Consider the following 25,751-nt stretch of genomic DNA (forward strand, 5'->3'; position numbering starts at 1 on the left):
GACTCATATCTAGCAAGAAGCAAAGAATCTTTCACTTAAAATTGAGATTACCAAATTATTAAATGATGGAGAGAGAGAGAGAGAGAGAGAGAGAGAGAGAGAGAGAGAGAGAGAGAGAGAGAGAGAGAGAGAGAGAAAAGAAATGGGTTAGAGTTTACTGGAAGAACCTGGGCAACTTTGGTGGTGGCAAAGATGTATTAATTTATTCATCAAAATCATGACATTTAACTACATTAACTACTGTAATCATGTTTTTAAAAAACACTATAGAAGGGGCCGGGTGGTGGCGCTAAAGGTAAGGTGCCTGCCTTGCCTGCGCTAGCCTTGGACGGACCGCGGTTCGATCCCCCGGTGTCCCATATGGTCCCCCAAGCCAGGAGCAACTTCTGAGCACATAGCCAGGAGTAACCCCTGAGTGTCACCGGGTGTGGCCCAAAAACCAAAAAAAAAAAACTATAGAAAAAGAAAAAAAGGAAAAGTTCTTCCCATAGAGACAGTAGGGAAATGAAGGACATTGGTGGAGAGAAGTGGACATTGGTGAAGGGATTGGTGTTAGAACATTGGATACCTAAGCTTCAATCATTAATAACTTCGTAACTTTAAAATTTATGGTTACTCAATTAAAAAAACTTAGAACAAGGAAACAAAAAACAAATTTAAGAGAAAGAGGAGAAAGAAAAGAAGTATAAATTTATTTTTATTAAATGTGACTCTTTTTTCTTTGGTTTTTTTTTTTTTTTTTCTGTTTTCGGGTCACACCCGTTTGATGCTCAGGGGTTACTCCTGGCTAAGCGCTCAGAAATTGCCCCTGGCTTGGGGGGACCATATGGGATGCAGAGGGATCGAACCTTCCTTGGCTAGTGCATGCAAGACAGACACCTTACCTCTAGCGCCACCTCACCGGCCCCTAAATGTGACTCTTCTGGTGATTCGTTATTGTTTGGTTTGCAGTCAACGTGACTCTGGATGAAGACACAGCCCATGGCTGCCTAATCCTCTCTGAGAATCTGAGAACTGTGAACCATCAAGATCCCCAGAAGAAACTCGATAATCCTAGGAGATTTATGGAGATCCCTTGTGTCCTGGGCTCTGAGTGCTTCACCTCAGGAAGACATTATTTTGAAGTGAATGTGGGAAAAGCATTTATGTGGGATTTAGGAGTTTGTTTGGAAAACGTATGCAGGAACATTAAGGATAGGCCAGACCCTGAAAATGGATTCTGGTCCATCAGACTGAGCAAGTGGAACGGTTATGAAGCCCTTACCTTGCCCTTAACACCCCTCATTGTGAGGGAGCCCCTCCGTACTGTGGGGGTTTTCCTAGACTTTGAAGCAGGACTAGTCTCTTTTTACAACACGGAAACCAGCTCCCACATTTTCACCTTCCCTAAGGCTTCCTTCTCTGAGGGTCTTAGGCCCTATTTCTGGGTTCATTTCAATTGTCCTTTGTTCCTTCCTCCTCCAGATGAGTAAGGAAAGTAACAAAGTCTATCTTTGATTTATTCTGCTTAGAGAATTTTAGTTAAACTCTATCAAGGCAGAAATTTGGCCTATACTCTTACTGTTCTTCCTAATGGTTAGGACTCTATAGAGCTAATATATCTGCATATATATATATATATATATATATATATATATATATATATATATATATACACACTAGTGAATAGATATGAAAATGCTACAAATACCGCAGCAGTTAATTTTGGTCTTGGGGGAAGAAAAATAATAATGATGATGATGATCATATATTGTCCATTTCTTCTTTCGATGTGGGTTTGTATCTATGTCAAGATTTCAGGTCTGACCACTCTGGAGTTTCTCATTTCTCCTTTGTTTGGTATTATGTGAACTTATGTGGTGGTGAGAGGAAGGAGAGAAGAGGATGTGGGAAATATCTATCTAGGCGATTGAAGACCAGAAAATCCAAATGTCAATCATTTCTTTAGCCACTAAACTGAGTCACATTCTGGAAAAAAGACAACAGTAAATTAATAATACTGGACTTGGAATTGTGCCTTGGACTTTATCACTAAAATGTAAGAAAAAAAAAGAGTTGCAAATGGTTTACAAGAAACTTCAAATGGAGAGAAGAGAAAGTTGAATTTTATTAAAAACCTACATATAGAAAAGAAAACAAAATGTTATTTTCAGGGCTGTTGTGAGTACCAATCACAAAATATTTGAGATTCAAAAAAATAATGACTGTTACCATTTTTTTTCCTTTTTTTTCTTTCTTTCTTTTTTTTTTTTTGTTCTGTTTTGTTTTGTTTTGTTTTGGGGTCACACCCGGCAGAACTCAGGGTGTGCTCAGATATTGCACCTGTCAGGCTCAGGGGACCATATGGGATGCTGGGATTCCAACCACCGACCTTCTGATTGCAAGGCAAATGCCTTACTTCCGTGCTATCTCTCCAGCCCCACCATTTTGTTTTCTTAAGAGGATCCAATGGGCCTGACTGATAGAAATTTATTTTAAAAAGAACAGTCCAGAGGTTGAGATGATGGTTCAAGATGGCAATTCATGCAGAGTTCCGAGTTCAAGAACTGACTTTCCTGGCCTCTGAATGCTGCATGCTGTCACCCAACATCCCTAGCACTTCTTGACATATCAGAGTCTCATCTCTAGACCAGAACATTAAACTGTCACACACAGTTCTCTGAGTATCACTAGTATCACTGGAACTGGACCACCTGGATTTCTGAGCATTGCTTGGTAACCCCCACCCTTAGGGATTCAATATCAAACCTAAATTTTCTTACCTAAGTGAGTTAAGAAAAGCAAAAATGGGACCAGAGAAATAGCATAGTGGTAGGGTGTTTGCCTTGCACATGGCTGACCCAGGATGAACCTGGGTTTGACCACGGCATCCCATATGGTCTCCCAAGCCAGGAGCAATTTCTGAGCACATAGCCAGGAGCAACCCCTGAGCGTCACCTGGTGTGGCCAAAAAAGAAAGAAAGAAAGAAAGAAAGAAAGAAAGAAAGAAAGAAAGAAAGAAAGAAAGAAAGAAAGAAAGAAAGAAAGAAAGAAAGAAAGAAAGAAAGGAAGGAAGGAAGGAAGGAAGGAAGGAAGGAAGGAAGGAAGGAAGGAAGGAAGGAAGGAAGGAAGGAAGGAAGGAAGGAAGGAAGGAAGGAAGGAAGAAAGGAAGAAAGAAAGAAAGAAAGAAAGAAAGAAGAAAGAAAGAAAGAAAGAAAGAAAGAAAGAAAGAAAGAAAGAAAGAAAGAAAGAAAGAAAGAAAGAAAGAAAGAAAAAGAAAGATAGATGTAGGCTTGGCTAAACCATAGGCAATATGAAGGAAGACAAAAATTCAATTCCAGTGACCAGGGATATGAAACCAAGCACATGATAAGCATGTTCAAGTCCTTGACTCTCACTTCCACATAATGTGACTCTATGAGAATCAATAAGAATGACCTGTATGGGGCCGGGCGGTGGCGCTGGAGGTAAGGTGCCTGCCTTGCCTGCGCTAGCCTAGGACGGACCGCGGTTCGATCCCCCGGCGTCCCATATGGTCCCCCAAGAAGCCAGGAGCAACTTCTGAGCGCATAGCCAGGAGTAACCCCTGAGCATCACAGGGTGTGGCCCAAAAACCACACACAAAAAAAAGAATGACCTGTAGCCCTCAAACTGCAGGGCTTGAGTATTGAGTTGTCAGACCTATAGTAGCAGACAGAACAAGGATGATGGTGTATCTTACTTTTAAAAAAAATCACCAAATTTTAATGCTCTAATAATTTATTGATAAGCAATTATATTTTCCTATGTAAATTAAATGATAATTTATATTCCATAAAATTAATATGGAAAATATAGTTTGACATGGAAATATTATGACACCATCTCTCTAAGGACAAGATAAATGATGCAAAGTAGTTATTCTTGAACCTTTGATGCATGGTTGCCCCTTCATATCTCACCTGAGGAAGTTAAAGAAGTGGTGAGAATAGAGACTGAAGCGATAGCATGGAGGTAGGGTGTTTGCCTTGCATGCAGAAGGATTAAACTCCCAAATATAAATAATTATTTCTACTGTGTTAATAAGTCACTTTTGCTGTATAGACCATAGACCAGGTATTTTCATGTTATAAAATTTTCTCACACCTTAAAAAATTAATTAAAAAGTTACCATTTGGGCTGAAATGGTGGCACAGAGCATAGGGCATCTGCCTTTCGTGTGCTAGCCTAGGATGGACCTCTGTTCAATCCTTGGGGTCCCATATGGTCCCCCAAGCCAAGGGCAATTTCTGAGCGCATAACCAGGAGTAACTCCTGAGCGTCACCAGGTGTGACCCCCAAAAAAGTTACTATTCCCTATTTCCTTTAAAATATAGTGAATTTAGTGAAAAATATAGTGAAATATAGAGAAATTCCTTTTTCTCTTCTGACACTTCTCAGCAGAGCTTCTTTTTGGATCTCCTGGCATTTGCAATCTTCTTGCCTTTGGGCTACTTGAGGTTGGCTAGAGTCACTTCTTTAATCCATGTTGTGATTTTACTTTATTTATTTATGTTTTGTATTTATTTATTGTATTTATTTTGCATTTATTTATTTGTATTTATTTTGTATTTATTTATTTATTTTGATTTTTGGGTCACAACCGGCAGCGCTCAAGGGTTACTCCTGGCCCTATGCTCAGAAATCGCTCCTGGCAGGCTCAGAAGACCATATGGAATGCTGGGATTTGAATCACCGACTTGACCTTCTGCATGCAAAGCAAACACCTTACCTTCAGCCCTTTAATTTTAATTTTAATTGAAGAATATTTTATACCATGCCATTAGGATACAACTTCATACATACAATGCTCTAATGCCCCATTCCTCCCCCGCCCTTCCATTTGTAGTAAGTTTCATACTAACAATCAGTTCTCCAGATCTGTTGCCTTGGGGTGACTTCTCATTTTCCTCCTCTATCAGGGACAGATTGATTATTCATTAGGCAGTAAGAAGCCCTCGGGGAATGGGGAGCAGAATTGCAGTAGCTCTCCTGGAACATATGAACCGTTGAAGTCATTAATGAGTCTGCTTTACTGAAGTTATAGGATACAAGAAAGTGAAGTGAAGAGGAGCATAACGCATGCAACTTCCCTCTCCTTTTCTGAATTCTGGGGTAATACTACAGGACTGTACTTCTAGTCTATTAATAAGCACCCCAAAAGGGAGTACTTTGAAGCTGAGCTTAGTGCCTCAATGACTAGAAAGAGAAATAAAGAGGTGCCAGAGTGGTGGCACAGTGGTAGGGCATTTGCCTTGCACGCAGCTGACCCAGGACAGAGAGCGGTTTGATCCCCCAATTTGATTCCCCAGTATCCCATACATCCCCCAAGCCAGGAGCGATTTCTGAGCACATAGCCAGGAATAACCCCTTAGTGTCACCAGGTGTGGCCCAAAATCAAAAAAAAAAAAAAAAAAAAAAGAAAAGGAAAAAGAAAGAAAAAAAGAAACAAGCCCTAAACAGGGATTAGACCCTGAGCATGGCCAGCTGTGGACTCAAAACAATACCAGAATGTTTCGCACTGTAGATACTATATATGAAACTTCTTTTGAATATATAGACAAGGGGATGAACATGCTTTGAATTATGGAAACTGAAAAAACTCTCCAGTCTTTTTGCTTTAGCCCAGACTGTTGGGCAGATTTTGGCACAAATGCATATGAAGGCCTCATTCACGGTGACCTCACAACTTCAAACATGCTCCTGAAACCCCCCCCCTGGACCAGCTGAAGATTACACTCATCAACTTCAGGCTGAGCATTGTTTCAGCACTTTTGGAGGACAATGGGGTTGACCTTTATGTGCTGGAGAAAGCCTTCCTCAGCACCCATCCGAACACCGAGACTGTGTTTGAAGCCTTTCTGAAGAGTCATTCTGCTGCTTCCAAAAAGGCCAACCCTGTGCTAAAAATATTAGATTATAATTAATTATTAATATTAAAATATTAGACACGCACCTCCAAGGAAGAAAGAGGTCCATGGTTGGGTAGGAGAATGAGTGTGACAGCCACACGCTTTGAAGGCCTGTATTAGCCAGTGGATTTCAAGGAATGACCTGCAAGAGAGATCTGACCTCAATAAAGGTGGCACAATGTTTTCAGAGCTGTCTGATCATACCTGAATAGCACATCATCTGTGTGAGTAGTTCCCATGTCCTTGCCTTGTATATAGACATGTTATAGGCAGGAGTTATGATTAAAATCGACCTGGGACAAAAAATAAATTAAAATTAAAAATTAAAAAAAGAAAAGACCTGGGACAGTCTACAGGACAGTGACCTGCATTTAAAACACGGACTCATCTAACGAGGACTCGCTTCAGTTCTACTCTGGGGACCAGGACACAATTTCAGTTGGAACAATATGTAGCCTGCATTTTGGGGTGGGGGGGGAGATTCTCACTGCTGAATCTAAAGTCTAGTTCTCCTGAAACTAATAGAATGGGATACACCCTGCATATAAAAGAAAGTAAAGCACCAGAGAGATGGTGCCAAGGACTGGAATACAGGCTTTTTGTGTCAGAGACCCGGGTTCAATTCTGGTCTCTCCAGTACCTCACGGAGAAACCCATAAACATCACACAGGGATTAGATCCTGAACATGGCCAACTGTGGACTCAAAACAATACCAGAATGTTTCACACTGTAGACACTATATATGAAACTTCTTTTGAATATATAGACAAGGGGATGAACATGCTTTGAAGATTATGGGGGAGAAAAAGTTGACAAAGGTTGCTTTAAGGCCAGTTTTTCCTAAAATGATAAAAGCAAACTCAGCTTACATTATTTTTATTACTCTAACTTTTTGTAACCAAATTTACTGATTGATATTAAGTTGTATATGTGTAAACAAATAATATGCCCCAGGCAAGTTGTTTTTTTTATTAATTTTTTTATTTTTAATTAAGAGAACAAAGATGCAAAGAAAGAGGACAAGGTAAAGTTACAGTGGAAGGACAATCACCCATAAACAGAATTCTCAGTAGTCCTATTGCTGATATCTTAACTTTAAACTTTCAGCCAAAGAACATTAAAAAAAAAAATAAAACAGAACCTATGTACAATTGCTTTGTCCCTCAAGCCCCCAGATTGTAGTACATAATATTTCTTAGCAGCACACAAAGCTATCTAAAGACATAACACTTATGTAACTCCTTAAGGCAAGTTGTTTTAATACTCAGGCAGGAAGTAGATGTAATAAGAGGAGTTCTGACTAAGGTTTGATAAGGTTTGGCTCAAGGAAAATAAAAGAAATAAAGAGAGAAGAGATAGCACAAAGGAAAATTTGGTCCCAGGTACCCCATAAGGTCTCTCCTAACCCACCAGGAGTGATCCCTGATTGCAGACTTAGGCATAACCCCTGAACAACACTCCCTGTCATGTGTAGTGTGGTCCAAAAATAAGAAAGAAGGAAAGAAAGAAAGAAGAAAAGAAAGAAAGAGAGAAAGAAAGAAAGAAAGAGAGAGAGAAAGAAAGAAAGAGACAAAAGAAAGAAAAAGAAAGAAGGAAGGAAGGAGGGAAGGAAGGAAGAATGAATGAGGAAGGAAGAAAGGAAGGAAGAGAGAAAGGAAGAAAGAGAAAGAAAGAGAGAAAGGAAGAAAGAGAAAAGAAAGAAGGAAGGAAGGGAGGGAAGGAAGGAAGAAAGAAAGAAGAAAGAACGAATGAATGAGGAAGGAAGGAAGAGAGAAAGAGAAAGAAAGAAAGAAGGAAGGATCCTGGAATCTGCATATCTTACATTGAAGTCAGGATGTGGAGCATCCTCTCCTTTCACCTCACAATCAAAGGGCAATGCAGGGAGCCCTGTCCTGTAAGCAGGCCGTTGTTGTTGTTAAGTCTTCTCAGTGTTAAGGGAAGTCTCTTTTGAGCAGGTCGAAGTCTGAGCAGTGTAGGTCTTCCGTGGTAGAGGACTGCTTCCAGGTGATGTTATAGACCAGCCTGGATGTTTCGTGGATGGCTTTCCTGGTTCAGGGGAGAATGGAATATGCCCTTTCTTCTGAGGTCTGTGCCAGGTCGTTATGTCAATGTTCAGGGTGTAAGGTCCCTTTGCACTACAAGATTTGTGTGTTCCAATCTCTATTAGATAGGATCTTATTTGTATTTATACTATTTTCCCATTTTAATGTGCCTATGCAAATAAGAAGCAATGCCACATGGTGTTATTGGCACATATGGGGGCCATAAGAACAATTACAATGATTCCCAAGACATGGTTCAATCATAAGCATTAAACTGGGGGACTCTTCCACCAAAATTCCTTGTTAAACAGCTCAAAAAGAGAAGATAAAAAGTGGTTAGAATCATCACTGTATAAGACAACATTTAGTAAGAATTATAGCTGTCAGAGAAAAAACACAAAATATTCTAAAGAAATACGTGTCCATTTTATGTATCTTGAAACAGTTTGGGGTTGTCACACACAATGCACAGCTTTGGACTGTGATTAGGATTGTACACTAATGAAGTTAAAAAGAGTAAACTAGGTTAGTGATGTTTGAGAGGGGATTAGAGAGTTAAGGAGTAAAAAAGAGCTTTAATACAGAAACATGATACCAACAACAGAGACTGTGTGAAAAATAAAAGTGTGTTGGCACTGCAGACAATGTATTGGATTGGACGATCTAGCTTGCCTGGAGCCTAGACTTCGTCTTGTGCCAGGAAACTTCAGGGGTCTGGTCTCTTTGTACTTAGGCCAACGTTATTTCTTTTCATGTCCCTCATATTTTGGTGGGCCTATGCAAACAACAATTGCCACTCTAACACCATTTTTACTGTGCTCCTTTGACTCTAATCCTTAAAAAGAACTCACTTAAAATTTGAGGTTAACTTAAGCTAATATGCATGTATATGGAAATGTAAGAAAATACTATGCCTGTAATGTTTAAGGAGTTACATAAGTTTTATGGCTTTAGATTGCCTTGTGTACTGTTAAGAAATATTATAATGGGTTACAATCTGGGGACTTGAGGGACAAAGTAATTGTACATGGATTCTGTCTTATTTATCTTAATGTTCTTTGGCTGAAATTTCAAAGTTAAGATATCAGCAAGGGGACTTCTGAGAATTATGTTATGGGTGATTGTCCTTCCACTGTAACTTTACCTTGTCCTCTTTCTTTGCACCCTTGTTCTCATAATTAAAAATAAAAATTAAAAAAAAAAAGAAAGAAGGAAGGAAGGAAGGAAGGAAGAAGGAAGGAAGGAAGGAAGGAAGGAAGGAAGGAAGGAAGGAAGGAAGAAAGGAAGAAGGAAACGAAGGAAGGAAGGAAGGAAGGAAAAGAAAGAAAGAAAGAAAGAAAGAAAGAAAGAAGAAAGAAAGAGAGAAAGAAAGAAAGAAAGAAAGAAAGAAAGAAAGAAAGAAAGAAAGAAAGAAAGAAAGAAAGAAAGAAAGAAAGAAAGACGGCCCGGAGAAATAGCACAGCGGCGTTTGCCTTGCAAGCAGCCAATCCAGGACCAAAGGTGGTTGATTCGAATCCCAGTGTCCCATATGGTCCCCCGTGCCTGCCAGGAGCTATTTCTGAGCAGACAGCCAGGAGTAACCCCTGAGCACCGCCGGGTGTGGCCAAAAAAAAAAGAAAAGAAAAGAAAAGGAAGAAAGAAAGAGAGAGAAAGAGAGAGAGAAAGAGAGAAAGAGAAAGAAAGAGAGAGAGAAAGGAAGGAAGGAAGGAAAGAAAGAAAGAAAGAAAGAAAGAAAGAAAGAAAGAAAGAAAGAAAGAAAGAAAGAAAGAAAGAAAGAAAGAAAGAAAGAAAGAAAGAAAGAAAGAAGGAAGGAAGGAAGGAAGGAAGGAAGGAAGGAAGGAAGGAAAGAAAGAAAGAAGAAAGAAAGAAAGAAAGAAAGAAAGAAAGAAAGAAAGAAAGAAAGAAAGAAAGAAAGAAAGAAAGAAAGAAAGAAAGAAAGAAAGAAAGAAAGAAAAAGGAAAGAAAGAAAGAAAGAGAGAGAGAGAAAGAAAGAAAGAAGAAAGAAAGAAAGAAAGAAAGAAAGAAAGAAAGAAAGAAAGAAAGAAAGAGAAAGAAAGAAAGAAAGAAAGAAAGAAAGAAAAAGAAAGAAAGAAAGAAAGAAAGAAAGAAAGAAAGAAAGAAAGAAAGAAAGAAAGAAAGAAAGAAAGAAAGAAAGAAAGAAAAAGAAAAAGAAAGAGACGGGCCGGCGCCGGCGAGGTAAGGTGTCTGCCTTACAAGCGCTAGCCAAGGAAGGACCAAGGAAGGACCATGGTTCAATCCCCTGGCATCCCATATGGTCCCCCCCCAAGCCAGGGGCAATTTCTGAGCACTTAGCCAGGAGTAACCCCTGAACATCAAGCTGCTATGGCCCGAAAAAAAAAATAAATAAGATAAATAAAAAGAAAGAAAGAGAAACTAACTTGTTTTTGTTTTTCATTTTTGAGCCACACCTGGTGACAGTCAGATTAAGAAATCACTCCTGGCTTGGGGATTTATATGGGATACATATTGGATGCTGGAGGGTGGGGGGATCGAACTGCGGTCTGTCCTAGGCTAGTGCAAGTGCAAGGCAGATGCCTTACCGCTTGCACCACTGCTCCAGCCCCCAAAAACGAACTTTTAAGCTCCTTTTAACTGGCCTCACAGCCTGGCTCACCTAACTCCTTTCTGACAACACTCCTTGCTGGGCCATTCCTGGCTCCTGAGGGGTAGGGGGTGGGGGGTCCTGGATGCTGTTTGTGCAGAAGGACAGTAAGGAGGAAGGAGGAAGGAGACAGAGCAGAGGCATAGAGGATGAGGAATGATATGAGCCAATGTTCTCTTGACCATGAATTCCAATCCCATTCCCCATGTACCCTATTTAAAACAATAAGGGAGGGGCTAAAGCAATAGCACAGCTGGAAGGTGTTTGCCTTGCATGCAGTAACCTGGTTCGATCTCAGCATCCCATACATTGCCCTGAGTCTATCAGGAGTGCTTTCTGAAATTAGAGCCAGGATTAATCCCTGAGCATCACTAGGTGTGCACCCCAAACAAACAAACAAACAGAGCAAAACAAAACAGCAGGGGACCTCGAAGAGAAAAGAGAAAGTAGAACCTGAAGATTTCGTCTTCTGGAATTTTTGGTAAATGTGGAAAGATGTCAGATTCAGATGAGTGTGTGAGCTAAGCTTGCTAAGGTTTCCTGACTTCTGCTCAGCACTATGATCATAAGACAGTTATTACTTAACCTTTCTGTATTGCTGCTCTTCCTGCTGTATCTTCTTCTTCAGAATAAGCATAGTAGCAATTTATGGCTTCCTCCAATCACACAGTAATCTGACACCCCACAGTTGTTTCACTTTTGAGTTGAATCTGGACTTTAGAATTTCTCCAACTCCAAGGATGACCAGCCTCGGAGCAGCTTGCCAATGATATGTAAGTATAAGCTGAAATTTTGGTAGTGAAGAATTCCAGGCCCAGGGGTTCCTGGTGGAAGGGCTTAGGAGAGTGTTGAGTGGAAGGAATCACTTCCAGCACTAAAAATGCTCAGTACTAAGCTTGTTTACTCGCTGGCTGTTGCTCTTTCTCTCTCTTTTTTTTTTTTCCCCCCACTTTCTCTGGCCTCCATGACCCATACCAGCAAATTCAGGAATTGCGGGAAGAGAAGAACCAAGACAGCCACGCAGACTAGATTTGACAAGACTCCTGGGTAAATATAGTTGCCAAATTTATTAGAAGTTGATGAATTTTCTCAGAAGAAATTTCCTAGGACTCAAGACACTGGTCCAAATAATTAGAGGAAAATTGTGTTTTTAGTACATTGACTTTCATGCCTGCTTTTATATTGTAGTATTGTTATTTGAAAGAAAAAGTAGCTTCTAATCTTTCATCTGGCTTCTACTTCCCCTCATGAAGATCTCCCAGAATGGGGAAGCAGGGCCATTACCAGATTTCTGTTAGGGTCAGGAGTCGAAACAGTAGACCACATAACTGAAGTAAAGTTGGACAAAACTTTAATCTATCTGCCAACAGCCCCCAAACTGACCAGTCAGGGTCATCTCTAGAAGGAGATGAATCCTGCCCAAAGTCATAAAGACGGTTATGTAAGGAAGGGATATAGGGATATAGCTTTTTGATCTTTAAAATAATCAGCTGTTGTCAAGGTATATCTAGGACATACCTAGTATGTCCAGGTAGCTTGGGACAGTGTTAATGGAATAGGCTTGAGAAACCTAGCATGTGGCTTACACCATGGGGTCCTTACAAAATGGCGTCCCTTCTTGTTCAAAACCTAAAAGAAGCTTGCCCTGTGGCCTTGACAAAATGGTGTCTCTCCTTGTTCAGAATTCAGGATCCCACACTTCCCAAAGCAGTTTCAATTCTTGGCAAGGAAAAAGAGTTCTGTGTTTCGGGTTCTCTTTCTCTCTGCCAGGTCTGTACGGATGGTTCCAGCGGATCTATTCCTCAGTATCCCACTGATACTGGCTTTCTTCTTCTGCTTCTGCCTTCCATAATCATGCCTGGTTTCTAGTCAACTTGAGTTTTTCTGAGCTACCACCTAGCCTGGAAGAGGAATGGCCACAACACTGACTCCAAAGCTCTCCTTCTAGAATCCTCTTTCTTTTCCCAGTTTTCTTTCCCTTACGTTAGAGAGCATGACTGGAAGGAAATAGAGCTCCGCATTTGCCTGTTGATTTTTATTATCTTAATGGTGGAATGTTGACTTGTATTTCTTATAATTTGGGCTGGGAGTGGGCTAGTGAAACTATGTACGCATGAATGTTTCAGTACAGTCAGATATGCCTAACTCCAGGAACCCTTCACACATTCCATAGTTGTTTAAGTGCTACTGCCAGATACACAGAAATAATATGAGTACCTGTGATTCTTGATGCTCAGAGAGTGAGAAAAGATTTAACGAGGGGCCCGGAGAGATAGCACAGTGGCGTTTGCCTTGCAAGCAGCCGATCCAGGACCAAAGGTGGTTGGTTCGAATCCCGGTGTCCCATATGGTCCCCTGTGCCTGCCAGGAGCTATTTCTGAACAGACAGCCAGGAGTAACCCCTGAGCACTGCCAGGTGTGGCCCAAAAACCAAAAAAAAAAAAAAGATTTAACGTATATTTGGTGAATTCCTTTTATTGCTGCTACTTCTGTGAGAAAATCTGTCTAGTGTCTTGTGGGGAGCTGAGGCCTAGTAAGTCTCTAGCAGATGCCTGAAGCCCAACAGTCTCCAGCAGTCTCTCAAGAGGCCTGAACAAGGATGCAGCCTGCCTTTACTAAGGTCAATCCAAAGGGCTACGTGAGGCATTGTGACAAGCCGAAGGGAACACTGAGGCCAGTAACCTTGAGAGAAAAACATATTTTAGACAGGGCATATTCTAGACACATCCAAGCCAAAGGGAACACTGACCCAGTAGCCTTGAGAAAAAAGCATATTTTAGACATCCAGTGGGTTGGGAGAAGCAGTATTTGTTATCTATGTAGCCAGGTGCTAGGGGGAGTTATGTTAAGGGATCATTGCTTATTATATAGCTAGATGACTTGAGGAATCTTAGGGAAAAAACTTATGCTGTTATCTGTGTAACCACAAGCTTTGAGAAGTAGCTCAAACAAACTATTTTGCTCTATACTTTTTTTAATGCTCTTTGTTTGCCCCCCCCCCGCCGTGAATGATATATAATGATTTGCCCTCTTTTCAATAAACAGATGCTAGCTGATTCTCACTAGTTTTCCCATTTTCTTTGTCTGTGTGTGTTCTTTGCTTGTATGTTCTAAACCCATATTCCCTCCGAGAAATTAAGCCACGTTTGTGGTTTCCCTGCAGAGGCAAGGGAGCCCACAGTTTCTCTATTGCTCTTACCTAGTGGTCATAAAATGTTTTAGCAGAGAATGTTCTACTTCAGGCTGTCATATAATAATTACCTCAGGCACAAATTGAACAAGACAGAACTTTAACATTCTTTTTTATGAATCTTCATTAAACAACTACCAAAACTACCTTTTCCTCAATGCAAATATGTCTTCTTCATTTTCTCAAGTCTAATCTTTTTTCTTTTTTTTTTTTTTTATAAATTATCTTCCTTTAAACACCGTGATTACAAATATAATTGTAGTTGTATGATTACAGTCATGTAAAGAACACCCCCCTTCACCAGTGCAGGATTCCCACCACCAATTTCCCAGATCTTTCTACTCCCCACCCCACCCTGTACTAGAGAAAGGCTTTTTTCCCCCCTCATTCATTCACATTATTATGATAGTTTTCAGTGTAGTTATTTCTCTAACTGCACTCATCACTCTATGTGGTGAGCTTCATGTCATGAGCTGCACCTACTGAGAAGATAGGGGAAAATAAGGGTTGGGACTGAGGCAGTAAAATATTAGAAATGAGATTTGTAGGGCAGTATCAAGGTCACAATACAAGATGGATGTTATGGATATATAAAATATATGCATACAATACTATCAATAGAAAAACAAGGAGAAAAAAATTCCAGTGACTGTCCCAACATAAACCAGTACTAAAACGGCCCGCCCGCCTCCCAAAGTGCATTTCCATTAGTGTAGGGAGAGGTAAGGGGGAAGCCTGAGGACCACTAAGAGTCTACCTAAACCCACTTCTGGCCATCTGAGCTGGAACCTAGGGAAGGCCTGGAGTCAGGGGAAAAAGACAAGAACGGCTGGGGGCCTGCCAAGCCTCCCAGCACTCCCCAGGCCAGGGAGGTCTCCGGTATGGGGCCTCCCCAAACCTCATACCTGGCAAGAGCTGGTCTCCAGAATTAAGGAGAAACCAGAAGCCAGATGTCTGCCCGCCCTCCTCCCCATGCACCTCCCCCCTGGAGTACGGAGGGAGAGGGGAAGCCTGAGGACTACTAAGAGTCCACCTGAACATACTTCTGACCACATACTTCAGGCACCCAGGTAGGGCCTGGAGTCCAGGGGGGAAAGAGGGGATAGGCTATAGGGCCTGCCAAACCTCCCAGCACTCCCCAGACTAGGGAGAAAGGCTCCGGCATGGGGTCTCCCCAAACCCCGTGCCCGGCAACACTTGCATAAGCTCAGTTTTTCTGATCTGTTAGTTCAGTGTGAAAATTTCTAATTTCAGTTGACAAATCTTCTTGATGCTTAATTTTGCTCCAGTCAAGTCTACCAATGCTTTTTTTTGAGCTCCCTGAACATTTTCCATAATTCTACTCTAAACTTCTTATTTGAGAGGATACCTATTTGTTTCTTACTTTTTAGATTATTAGAGGACCCATCTCGATTTCTGTAAATATATGGGTGTACTGCAAAATTACTCCATTGGCAAGGCTGTAGATTGCTTCTTAAAATGTGCAGAAGTGGAATTCAGGGGTTACAAGATAAGCCTTTTGGCGTGGGTCCTGGAGAGATTATAGTCCTTGGAGTCTAGGCAGGCTCAGCAGAAAAGAGGCAGAGAGCATGGCCACTGTGCTTTATAAGTCTCTGGGTACCCAATCACACGGCAGGAATTGGCCCCACGTGTGTTGGGTGGGGACATCTTATCGGGTGTGGGTCCTGAAGAGGTTATAGTCCTTGGAATCTAGGCAGGCTCAGCAGAAAAGAGTCTAATCTTTTTTCTACCTCAGAAAGACTTGTGACCTGTGGAGACATAGAAGCACAGGTGAGGTACAGGTGAGTTGCTTTATCTCTGCCTCCAGATTTAACAGTTGAGTATTTAGGAAGAGCCATGGGTTCAGGTACAACTGTTGAAACCCTGATGAAGGAAGTCAACTGCTCAATCTGCCTGGAGCTGATGACTGATCCTGTAATCATTGACTGTGGGCATAGCTACTGCTGCTCTTGCATTGTGGGCATATTTGAAAAGGAGCCATCTGAGACATCCTCTTCAGGGACATGTTACTGTCCCCAATGCCGGGAACCATTTGATATGGAGACCATTCGGCCCAACAAGATGCTGAAAAATATCACTGAAATCATCAGGGACATGGAAAATGACTGGTTGTGTGAAGAACACAAAGAGAAACTCCAACTGTTCTGTGAAGATGATGGGAAGCTCCTCTGCTGGCGCTGTGAGCGAACGCCACAGCACAAAGGGCATGTCACGACTCCAGTGGAAGAAGCATATAAAGGCTACGAGGTGAGTGTGTGGTGTCCTGAGATCTGAGACTGCTGTGTTGTTCTACTTTTTATAGCAACTATCTAGGTAATGAAATAGCATTATTTTACTTTCTTGCACATTTTTGTTTCAGAAGGAATTTCTTTCTCTTCAAAGTTGTACACAACTAACACAAAAGTCCTGAAATATTTCCCTATCTATCCGTTGGCTCCCCTTTACCTTTTGTACTCCTTGTATCTATACCACAGACAATCTGCCAAGAGTGATAGTTATTCTTCTTTTCCAAGTTGGATAGCTCTCATTTCTCTTTCTTGTCTTATTGCTCTAGCAGGGACCTATAATTGTAATGACCACATACAATTTTATCTTGATTTTAGCAGAAAAATAATTTTCTTTTTCTTTCTTTCTTTTTTTTTTTTTTGGTTTTTGGGCCACACCTGGTGACGTTCAGGGGTTATTTCTGACTATGCGCTCAGAAGTCGCTCCCAGCTTGGGGGACCTTATAGGACACCGGGGGATCAAACTGTGGTCCGTCCTAGGCTAGCGCTGGCAAGGCAGACACCTTACCTCTAGCGCCACCATGCCGGCCCCAGAAAAATCATTTTCTATAAAAGAGATTGTTTGCTCTTATTATGCTATTAATGATTTTTCTATGCTTAGATATTTTAATTCTATACTGGTTGAATTTAATATCTCTGATTAGTCCATGTTAAATGTTTGCAAATGCCTTTTCTGTACATATCACTTTTGTTGTGTAGGTTTTATTTTTATTTTATTGATGTAATGAATCGTATGTATTTATTTTCATTTGTTGAACCATCCTTTCTTTTCAAGATGAAACAGATCAGGATATGAGCTATGGTCTTTTGTGTGCAGCTGACCTAGTTCAATCCCCAGCACCCCATGTGCCCTGAGCCTCACCAAGAGTGATCCCTGAGAACAGAGCCAGGAGTAAGCTGGGAGCACCACTGTGTGGCACAAAAATGAAAATAAAGAAGAGGAAAGAGAGATAGATTAATCGAGCTACATAAAAGAGGTTCAAAGGACTAAAATAAATGGTTATAAAGGATGAATTTAAGAAAAGCTATGATCTAATCTTAATCTTCTCACTTGAAAGAATGTATGAAGGCTGCCCAATGCAATAATGAAGTGACCATTATCCTACTGTTCCATTACTTTAATGTTCTCCTACATTTCATTAATATGTTGTCCTTTTAGATAAATTATTAAACAACTTCCCACAAGTTACTTTGTTTAAAGCAGAATTGAGGGTAAGAAATATTACCAATCTTACAGGAATCTTATTATCATTAGCTCCCAATGATATAAAATATATCCTTACATCAACAGCACTTAGCATATATTCTATTTTTGTTTTTGCTTTTGTTTCTGGGTCACATCCAGCAGTGCTCAGGGGTTATTTATGGCTCTACACTCAGAAATTGCTCCTGGCAGGCTCGGGGGACCATATAGGATGCTGGAATTTGAACCACCGTTCTTCTGCATGCAAGGCAAATGCCCTTTCTCCATGCTATTTCTTTGGCCCCAGCGTGTATTCTATTAGCATGAAAAAAATTTAACAAATACTCAATGTTTGAGTAGTTTCAGGGTCCAGATTCTCACTGGATACTTTTATTAATTCAATCTTTCATATAGGTAAAGCTCAAAGAAATGGCAAAAAAAATTGAAGGATATGAAGACCAATATAAGAATCAAAGTGTACTCCTACAAGAGCAAATAACTGAGTGGGAGGTAAGATTTTGAGTTTATTAAGCTAAGACAATTGCCATCCTAGAGCTTAGTCTCAGGAGATGATTGGGTCAAAGCATAATGATGAGTTGTTATTTTGCTAAAATAGACCAAAATAGTGAAAATATCAAGAAAGAAAGTATAATTTGTTTTTAACTTCAAAGTTTTCTACATTTATGATAATTTGTCTCTAAATATACAGTGCTTTGAAGGAAATTGGTTAGGATTTCCACTATCACAGCTAGAAGAATTAGTGTGCTTCCTTACCTGATATGATTCTTTTTTTATTGTGACTGAAGTTCATTACACAGAATTATTTACGATACATAGTGACAATGAATGAAGAGCTTTCCCACCACCAATGTTGTCCTCCCTCCACTCTTGTTCCCAGCTTGTCTCCTACATATCCCTCCTTTACCCCCCAGAATCCTAATGTAACTGGTCTTCACCTTACAGCTTGTTATAGGTTGGGTATCTATTCTGGTTGGTGTTCCAGTCTGGTCATTTTTTATTTACACTACTTGTTCATATGACTGATCCTGGTATCACTCTTTTCCCCCCCTCAATTTATGAGGCTGAATGATTCAAGTTATGCTATTCTGTTGGAGATAAAAAGGTTAAGGAACAGAGAAGAAAAACTTGGTATCAACTACTAAAATAGCTGATATGATTCTTATATATCTTGGTTTAACTTTCTATAAACCCTCCTTTCTTTGCATATCATTATCTTGGTGTCATATCCTAAAGGCCTTCAAGTATTTTCCTGTTTTGATGCCTCAAGCTCATCATCATAATGCATTTATGGACAGTCTTATGATGGAATCTATAAGTCTGCATAAGCGAAACTTGAACTCCTAAAAGACAGACTTTATCTCTCATTTCTGGGATCTAGGAAACTTTCAAGATCTTGATTATATATATACAAAAAGATATAGAATAACATTATCAATACAATAGCTGTTTCTGATTATAACTTCATCATAAATTAAACTCTGCATAAAATGATGAAGTTCTTGTGGAAATTGTGATTTTTGTTCCTCCAAATTGAACCTGAGTCAAACAACATAAATCATTTGGTTTTTTATCAGTCTTAATCATAAAGATGATTGAGTGCATTGAGATTTGGTGAATTAATATGTTTAGAAACTATGATCAGGGCCCGGAGAGATAGCACAGCGGTGTTTGCCTTGCAAGCAGCCGATCCAGGACCAAAGGTGGTTGGTTCAAATCCCGGTGTCCCATATGGTCCCCCGTGCCTGCCAGGAGCTATTTCTGAGCAGACAGCCAGGAGTATCCCCTGAGCACCGTCGGGTGTGACCCCAAAAGCCAAAAACCAAAAAAAAAAAAAAAAAAGAAACTATGATCAAAGCCTTTCTGATTAGACTTTTTGCTCATAATCATAGAATTGTTTACCAGGGTAGTGGTTTGAAGCTGCTAATCACAAATTTTCAGTTTAAGATATTTCCTTTACTGTCAGTTATAGTTTTATGCTAGAATGAAACTCTTTAAAATATTTGGGGGGGCTTTCCTTTGGGAAAGCAGGGGTCACACCCAGCGGTGCTCAGGGATTACTCCTGTCTCTGCTCTCAGAAATCACTCCTGGCAGGCACAAGGGAGGGGGGTGCATATGGGATGCAGGGATTCGAACCACTGTTTGTCCTGAATCGATTGTGTGTGAGCAAATGCCCCACTGCTGTGCTATCTCTTCAGCCCCTAAAATGTCTTTATATCTATATCTTTTTTTGGGGAGGGTCAAACCTGTTTGATGCTCAGGGGTTATTTCTGGCTAAGCGCTCAGAAATTGCCCCTGGCTTGCGGGGACCATATGGGACACTGGGGGATTGAACCTTGGTCCTTCCTTGGCTAGCGCTTGCAAGGCAGACACCTTACCTCTAGCACCACCTCTCTGGCCCAATATATCTATATCTTTTTAAATGTATTTAATCTTGGTAATTGACAATGTATTACCTTGTACATTTATATTCTTAAATTAACACCCTTGTCTTTCATTTTTGACTGGAGAATTTTAAGTCAAATTCTTGGTTCTTGACTAAAGGATTTTAAAGCAGTGACTGTTTCCAATAGGGATAATCACTTCTTTGTTTTAGGGTCTGCTTCTCAGACATCTGCTTCTCTAAATCAAGGAACTCTGGACATTATTCCAGCTAAAATGACGCATCAAGACATAATGTCACACCAAACAACTTTTCTTGTGGGAATGAGGGAACAGCACATGATTTTAAAATAATTTATCAATTTATGACAAATTTTCAAGTGGTGTTAACATTTTCAAATTATTTCATAAAATTTGACAATATTTACCTATATAATTTTTTATCATACCAAGTGAAAATTCTTTCTATAATTAATAATTCCTCATTTCTTCCTCATCTCCATTTCTGGTATATATTATTTTATTCTTTGTCTCTATGAGTCTGATACATTATCTTGTATAAATAAAATCATTAAAGGACATCATAGAGGGGCCGGAAAGATAGCATGGAGGTAGGGCATTTGCCTTGCATGCAGAAGGATGGTGGTTCAAATTCCGGCATCCCATATGGTCCCCTGAGCCTGCCAGGAGTGATTTCTGAACATAGAGCCAGGAGTAACCCCTGAGTGCTGCTGGGTGTAACCAAAACAAACAAACAAACAAACAAACAAACAAGCAAACAAAAAAAGGACATCATAGATTAATATTCTTTTCTTTCTCAATTATACTCTTTCACATGCAAAAGTTTTATAGTTTGAAGAAATAGTGCAGTGGGTACTTTTGCCTTGCATGTGGGCAATTCAGGTTAATCCCCAGTACTACAATGAGTAACATCAAGCAAAAGTGACCCCTGAGGAGTAACTCCCAGCAAACCTAGGAATAAACCCTGAGCACAGCTAGATGTGACCCAAATAAAGAAAAAATGGAGGTGTCTTACAGAACTTAGAAATTAATCCATACTGCCATATGTATCTAACTATCCATCCTTACTAGTGTTGAATATGTCTTTGCATTGTAACTATTCATATTATACTGCTTTTTCATCCATCCATGAAATTTTAGTGTGCCCACTCTTTGAACACACTTTTCTTATTCAAGGAGAAGATAAAAAACCAGAAACAAAAAATCCACTCTGACTTTCAGAAATATCATGACTTCCTATACGAAGAAGAAAAGTCTTATCTTGAGAGACTAAAATTAGAAAAAGAGAAAATTCTGGGGAAACTGCAGGACAACAAATCCAAATTAGAAAAGCAGAGACAAGAATTAAAGAAACACATACAGGAACTGGAGAAGAAATGTCAGCGCTCGGTGCATTATTTATTGCAGGTAAGGTTGTGCAATGCGAGGAAAGGAAGGTCTGTGTCTGCTCCAGAGGTACCCATCAAAGAGAATCGTGAAGAATATGAAAAACATGGGACCCAGAGAGATAGCACAGCGGTAAGGAATTTGCCTTGCACCCAACCAACACAGGCCGGATGGCAGTTCAAATCCCTGCATCCCATATGGTCCCCTGAACTTACCAGGGGTGAGCACAGACCCAGGAGTTTCTAAGCGCTGCTGGGTGTGACCCAAAAACCTGCCACACACCAGAGCACGTATTAGTTTAGAACTTTAAGGCAGTGCATCGTTTAGATTTACATATAAATGTGCTGGATGGTGGTTAGTGCAGTTGAGAATACTGAGAAACAATTGAAAACTCCACACAGTCATCACTGGAATATTGGACACAAGGAAACACGGGGTAAATAGCATTGGTTCCCTTCTGTGCCAAATGCACAGAACCCTAACTGCCAAACTCTCCTCTCAAAAACTCTACATGATTGGTGGATTTACTGAGAAATCCAAAATGAGTAATAACCTCTTAATTGATTGGCTTCTGAAGTCACATTCTCTTACATTTTTTTGGTTCTATTTCTACTAGAAGGCAGTATTGGGAATCCATACCCACTTGAATTCAGAACCTTCTCCTAGCTATATATTTGGGAATCACTCCTGGCAGTGCTCAGGAGACTTTAGAGTGGGGCTAGAGATCAAACCAGCTACCTGCAAGGCACCTTCATTCCCGTACTCTCTTGAGTCCAGCTCCAGGAGTTCCTCAAGCGACATGAAGAATCCATGCCTTTAGAATAAAAGCCTGAAGCCTGTTCTAGTTCTTACAAAAGATCTGGAGTTTAAACCATAAGATTAAAAAGACACATGCAAGGCCAGAGAGATAGCATGGAGGCAGGGCATTCGCCTTGCATGCAGGAGGATGGTGGTTCGAATCCCGGCATCCCATATGGTTCCCTGAGCCTGCCAGGAGTGATTTCTGAGCATAGAGACAGGAGTAACCTCTGAGCGCTGCTGGGTGTGACCCCCAAAACAAAAACAAACAAACAAAAAACCTAAAAAGACACATGCTTTCCATACTACCATGGAGTTCTAGATATTTGGTTTGGGGGCTACACCTGCCAGTGTTCAGAGGATCACATGAGGTGTTAAGGATCAAATCCAGTTGACTGTGAGTAAGACTAGTGTCCTTCCCACTGTATTATCACTGTGGCACCACCAATGGTGCCATTTATTCCCACTCCTTGTTGATATATCTCAGGAACTCTGCATGGATTAGTAGTAAAAACACTTATATGGATTTAATATGGACTCATCTGGGGCCAGAGCAATAGCACAGCAGCAGGACACTTGTCTTGCACGAGGCTGACTCAGGTTGGACCTGGGTTTGATGTTTGGCATCCCACATAGTCCCCCAAGTCAGGAGGGATTTCTGAGTGCATAGCCAGTAGTAATTCATGAGTGTTACCAGGTGTGGCCAAAAAACAAAACAAAACAAAACAAAACAAAAAAGACTCATCTGCTGGAAATTAGGTCTGAGAAAACTAGAGTCAAAGCTTGCTCCCTGTTGACTTCTCATGATTTAGTAGGCCACGTACAGCTTCTCAATGTAAAACCAAATGCTGAGGTCCTGAATAAACTTTGTGGGAATCATTCTGCCTAGGAGTCCATCAGTATGAGGTCATCTACACTTTTTTAGATTGAGTATTGATTTGGGAAAGAATCATATGGCAAGTCCAATGAAACATTAATCTTCCCACACTCACTTTCCTCTTTGTTTCTTTACAGGATGTGAAAGGGACCTTGGCCAGGTAAGTGCCCTGTACATGCAAGGGAGAGGGGGTTGATAGATTGGGATGTGGGCCTAAAGAGACCAGTGGAACATCTCACTAATGAAGTGTCTATTCTTCTTGTTCTAGAAGTTCTGCCATAAAGCTGGAGCTGCCAGAGGCTGTCTCTTTGGAGATTCAGACACTCTGCAATGTCTTTGAGCTTCATTTTGATGCAAACAAATTTTAAAAAGTTGAGCACTAAAAAAACCACCAACATGTAAACATGCCAGAATCCATAAATACTATGGCTGGAAAGGAATTCATCATTATTAAATCTACCACCTGACCCTGGTTAGGTTCACAGACAAAATATTTCATGCTTTTTTGGTGGAGTTCCCATCCATGCTTCCTTTTAGATTGCTCCAATGCTTAGACTGGGATTTACTATCCTGGTTAATATACCATACTGGATGGGGACGGCGAGGTGGCGCTAGATGTAAGGTGTCTGCCTTGCAAGCGCTAGTCAAGGAAGGACTGCAGTTTGATCCTCTGGTGTCCCATATGGTCCCCCCAAGCCAGGGGCAATTTCTGAGCGCTTAGCCAGGAGTAACCCCTGAACATCCAATGGGTGTGGCCGAAAACAAAAACAAAACAAAACAAAACAAAACAAACAAAAAATATATATATACCATACTGGTTATCAATGTGATGTTATAAATTTCTGCTCTCCTGTTTAATAACTGAGTCAACCCAGGGGAAATCTTTTCCTCAGTTTTCTGACACGAAGCATGGATTTGCATCACCTTCTGTGGATTATCATGAAGATTAAATTGATCATTCTTGTTAACTGTTGACAACAGTGTGATACAAAATAGTCACAATTCAGAGTTTAGTAAAAGTAATTCAAAAAATGTGAATAGAGATGGTAAGGTCATTATTTTAAGGCTTGAACCAACTTAGCCTGGCCCATTTAAAATTGCAATGAAAACCCTTATTTTGTCATTTGTTCCTATTGGCTGCTTTACTCTCTCTTGAGTCTTTTAGTTTGTCTTTGATCTTAGTCTTTGATCAATAACTACAAAATTAAAGTTCTGCAAATGCTGAATGTTTTTCTTCATTCTCTCACTTGATTGACTTTGAAAATATTTATGGGTTTAAAATATATCAAGCATTTGAAATTCCATGCACATGTTATACCATATTTTTGGGGGGGGGGCCACACCCGGCGGTGCTCAGGGGTTACTCCTGGCTGTCTGCTCAGAAATAGCTCCTGGCAGGCACGGGGGACCATATGGGACACCGGGATTCGAACCAACCACCTTTGGTCCTGGATCAGCTGCTTGCAAGGCAAACACCGCTGTGCTATCTCTCCGGGCCCTATACCATATTTTTTTGAGAAAAAAATGGGAGGCGTCACTGTTCCCAACTTTAAACTGTGCTATAAAAAAGAAGTCATTAAAAGGGCATGGTATTGGAATAAAGACAAACCCTCAGATTAATGGAATAGACTTGAATATTCAGAGATGTACTCACAGGTTTATGATCAATTAATATTTAATAAAAGAGCAAACAATACAAGTGGACCAAAAAAAGGCTTCTCAACAAGTGGTGCAGGGAAAACTGGTCAACTACATGCAAAAAATGAATTAACTTAGACCTCTCTTTAACACATGCACCTTGATATCACATATAAAATCATGAGATACAAAGAGAAAAACTTAGGCAGAATATTTTATTGTAGTAATAATTAAATTAATATGAGTCTGTAATGTTGGTGGATGGATGGTGAGGCCTTTCTTGGTTGGTCTGGGTGCCTACATCCCCTTCCAGCCTTGAATCTACAGATTCAGGAAAATGGCAAGGAAATGATCCACAGCAGTCAGAAGAAGTCAGGAGATAACCAACTTTATTAATAAGGCCCTAGCCACCATGTGTGGCTTCTATGCTAACCTTTTAAGCAGGTGCCATAAGCAGCCCTGCACCTCAACCTGTTTCTGATCTCTCCATGCTGCCAACTCCTCCCTGTTGCTTCTTCCTGAAATTTTTCTTCACCCGTCAGGCAACCCCTTTCTTACCTTCCATAGACACCTCCCAAATATGGGAGGGTTTGACCAACAGGTAATATTAGCATTTTTCCCTGAGAGGGGGTGACACTTCATAACATTGAAGCTAAAGGCATCTTCAACAAAGAAACTCCTGTTCAAGCAAGTTAAATAAATAAGACTATATTAAACTGAGAAGCTTCAACATTTCAAAGGAAACAATGACTAGGATACAAAGGCTACCTAAGGAATAGGAGAAACTATTCACCCAATACCCATTGGACAAGGTGTTAATATCTACCTATGTTATACAAGGCACTGATAGAACTTTGCAAGAACAAAACATCTAACTGCATCCAAAAATGAAGAGAAGAAATGAACAGATATTTCCTCAAAGAAGTACCAAAGACACATGAAAAAATGTTTCCCAACACTAATCATCGGAGAGATGCAAATCAAAACAACAATGAGATACATCACAGAGACTGGTACACAAGGAACAAGAATAATCAGTGCTGGCATGGATGCAGGGACAAAGGGCCTCTCATTCACTACTGATGGGAATGTAGACTGGTCCAGCTTTTTGGGTAAACAATATGGACATTCCTCTAAAAGCTCAAAATTGAGTTCCAATATGATCTAGTAATACCACTCCTAGGGATATATCTTAGGAACACAAAAATACAATACAAAAATGCCCTCTGCACTCATATATTCATTGCAGTACTATTTACAATAACCAGAATCTGGAGACAATGCAGATGCAGGACAACAGGTGAGTGTCTAAAGAAACTATAATACATCTACATGGAATACTATGCAACCAGTAGGAAAAATGAAGTAATGAAATT

The 25,751-nt window shown here is 40.4% G+C and overlaps 1 protein-coding gene across 1 annotated transcript in view; it reads right to left on the bottom strand.

Moving 5' to 3' along the window:
* Positions 1-25,751, bottom strand: part of LOC125995855 (E3 ubiquitin-protein ligase TRIM38-like) — a 153,076-nt gene that overhangs the window by 50,947 nt on the left and 76,378 nt on the right. The window lies entirely within an intron of this gene.

The sequence above is a fragment of the Suncus etruscus genome, chromosome 18, assembly GCF_024139225.1.
Source record: "Suncus etruscus isolate mSunEtr1 chromosome 18, mSunEtr1.pri.cur, whole genome shotgun sequence".
Classification (NCBI taxonomy): Eukaryota; Metazoa; Chordata; class Mammalia; order Eulipotyphla; family Soricidae; genus Suncus; species Suncus etruscus.